At 42.5% G+C, this 3,226-nt stretch overlaps 1 pseudogene; it reads left to right on the top strand.

Moving 5' to 3' along the window:
* The first annotated feature begins 340 nt into the window (after positions 1-340).
* LOC100029501 (deoxynucleotidyltransferase terminal-interacting protein 1-like) lies at positions 341-2,312 on the top strand (annotated as a pseudogene).
* Positions 2,313-3,226: the final 914 nt, after the last annotated feature.

Here is a 3,226-nt window from a genome sequence, read left to right as displayed (position 1 = left end):
ATACAAAGAAAGACATTACTGAGAAGAATAAATTTCTTCAGGTTATGAGTTCACCATTGTAATGGGAAAAGAATAGAGATAGGGTAAGATTTAAGAGAAGTGGAAGGCTGTCTTTAAGACATACTAGGAACTCAAGGGGAAGGATTTTAGCAGGCAGAAGGCAGAGGAGGAACAGTTTGGAAGTGACAACTGCTAGAGTAGTGACTTCCTGTAGGAGATTGGGCTCTTCCTGTCCAGAAGGGTGGAGGAAAGGCAGGTTTATCAGAACTCATCTACTTCATTCTGACTGTGGAGAAGGAGAAACCCCTAAATCATCTTTGGGGGTACTCTATTTGACTGGGGAACATCTAGAAAGGGATCTCACCATACCTGCTGTGTTTTCCAGAAGGTTTTTATGTAAAAATCCTGTCAGATCATCTTTGAGGTTTTACCTCAGGGGTCAGACCCCCTGGGGTGAACTTAGTCAGTTGAGATCAATCATAACAGTTTTCAGACACAACTTTTGAAATAAATCTAACCAACTACTGAGGGTCATAGATAGGCAGCTTAGTCAGCTTTTGGGGAACACCTAGATAGAAATAGGGAGCTGGTAAGTTAGCTGGACGACCAGGAGGCTCCCTCTTAGGAGGGCCGTAGAGGATTGTGGGGGACTAGCTAGATCCCTTAGAGCTATGGACCTCTTGTTCTGATCCTCAGTTTGTAGTCCCTCTTATAATAAAAAGAGATACTGCTTGTTTATGTCAGTTGTCTCCAAGGTCTTTGCGCAACTGGCCCAGTGGGAGAAAGTGATTGTTTCACTCTCACTAAACAGAGGTTAGAATACTCGGAGATTATGGCTGGGTATTCAGGGGAATCCCTAAGCGGAAAGTACTCTATCCACTCTGGATCTGGGTCTCTCCTTTATATCTTTTTTTTTTTTAACCATTCTTGATGCAGAAAACTCCTCTACTCAAAGAGATATAAGGCCAGCCCAGTATGTAGAGTGTCTTGTGGAGCTGATGTTATTAATCTGCAGTTTTCAGAGAGACTTTGGATTCACAAAAACCTCTATTGGATATGACAGGCATATCCTGTCCTCGCTGGGGGGCAAAAGGGAGTGCCCATGGGGGCCACTCGGGATCCAGAGCAGCCGTGGGGTCCCACTGGAGTGGAGGGAAGAGGCCCAGAGCCCAGGGATGAGGGTTCGGCAGGGCAGCTGGTAGTCACGAATCCCTGGAACATCATGATTAAACACTGGCACGTGCAGCGTAGGGGCTGCCGCTCCCAGATGACGACGAGCTTCACAGACCCTGCCATCTCTATGGGCTTGCTTTGAGCTGTCCTACAACGAAGCATCAATGAAGAGATTCAGACAGTCTTCAACAAGTGTATGAAGTTCTTTCAGAAAGCAGCATTTAATGTCAGAGACAATGTCAGGAAAGTTGTTGATACAGAGCAACTGATCCAGGAAGCCTACTGAAGATGTCTGGAACAGGCTAAGCTGCTGTATTCAGATGGGGAGAAAGTGATACTCAGAACTTCCCAGGATGAATCAAGGCCAGAAAGCAGATGAAGAATGTGCCCATCGAGGAAGCCCAATCCCAAAACAGAGGAAGGGACGGCCTCCAGGATACATCCTTTCAAATGACAGGTGAGCTTCCAGCATGGTATGGAAACCAAAATCCTAAATGGGATCCGGCTCAACTGAATGAATCCACTACCTTTGTGCTGGGCTCTGGGGCCAACAAGGTCCTTGACATGGGAGGCACCGGAGGACCGATCTATATCAAGCATCCACACCTCTTTAAGTATGCAGCTAACCCCCAGGACAAGCACTGGCTAGCTGAACAACACCACATGAGGGCCACTGGTGGCAAAATGGCCCATCTCCTCATAGAAGAGGACAATAGAGACCTCGCTGCCAGCAATGACTACACGGGGCTGTCTCCACCTGAAGATGGAAGAACTAAAGCCCTTTGTCCCTCTTTCCTGGATGGCAGAGAAGATGAGGAAATACATGGAAACACTCAGGACTGAGAATGAACATCATCCTGGTGAAGTACTTCCTGAGACATGATGCCAACTTCTTGATTGCCCCTGGCAGCTTTCCTCAAGTGGCCCTCAGTCGGGACTCAGACAGGTGCCCCCACCTTGACTTTTGGCTACACAGCTGCTTCTGAGCCTTTTCTCCAAGGGTATCTTAAACTTGGGACCCAAACTAGTTTGCAGCTGGTTCAGCACCCCCAGAAAGGCATACTTGGCTTTCTGTTTTTGTGAATTTATTGGGTTGGAAAGTTGAATGATTTGTAATAAATATAAGTGGTACCAAAAAAAAAAAAGGAAAAGATAAGACATAAAGGCATAAGACAACAGAAAAAAAAATCCCTTCTTAGGAAGACATTTGGTTTGTAGGATAATTTCCAGTGGAAATGATGAATACCAGAACTGGGATCAAGAGACATGGTGTAGTAGGATTATTTGTGATAATATCATAAAATGTTATTAAAATCAGTTCAATTCATGGTCTCATGATTATTATTCTTTAAAAGAATTTTTTTTCTGAGATTCCAATTGCTTATTATGTTAGAAGAGTGATGTCTATCTTTATAAAGAACCACAGTGTTAAGCTATCTGCCTTTCCCCAGATATTATGTTGGCCTCAATCAGAAAAAAATACTAAAATAGAAAGGGACCCTAAAGGTCAACTCAGCCATTCCTTGCATCCTGAAGTCATTAAGTAAATAATTCTTTGGGCTCTAGGAGAAGGAAAAAGAAAAAGTGGTAGGATTGAAAGTAGCAAGTTGAAGTGGGGAAAACATTATATTCCTTAGATAATTCTGCTTTTCATGTATTATATCTCATGAATTTACAACAGATACCATTCCAGTTTGGTCCCAACAAAAACGTATTTAATTGTCTTCAAAGTCTAGGGCCCTAATTTCTGAAGACTCATATTATATGTCAAGACTCTTTCTGAGTTATGCAAACAATTTCTTTATAGTTGCCTGTCTAATATATCTGTTTTCCCTTCTATATACAAATATAATTCCCCTGATTGCTTTTAACCATTTTCTAATGGACAGTTTGGTAATTTGTCACCATTTTATACTAATATGAGAAAAAACCTCACAGTTTAGTTTTGGCATTTTTGTATTCTTTGTCTCTGTGAATTATCTCTGAAGGACTGTTTGAAAGTATTTTTGGTTATAACTTGGTTTTGGTGAATTTATACATGTATGCTGTGATC

This window comes from Monodelphis domestica, chromosome 3 (assembly GCF_027887165.1).
Source record: "Monodelphis domestica isolate mMonDom1 chromosome 3, mMonDom1.pri, whole genome shotgun sequence".
NCBI classification, from domain to species: Eukaryota; Metazoa; Chordata; class Mammalia; order Didelphimorphia; family Didelphidae; genus Monodelphis; species Monodelphis domestica.
This window is presented reverse-complemented; position numbering and strand designations above follow the sequence as displayed.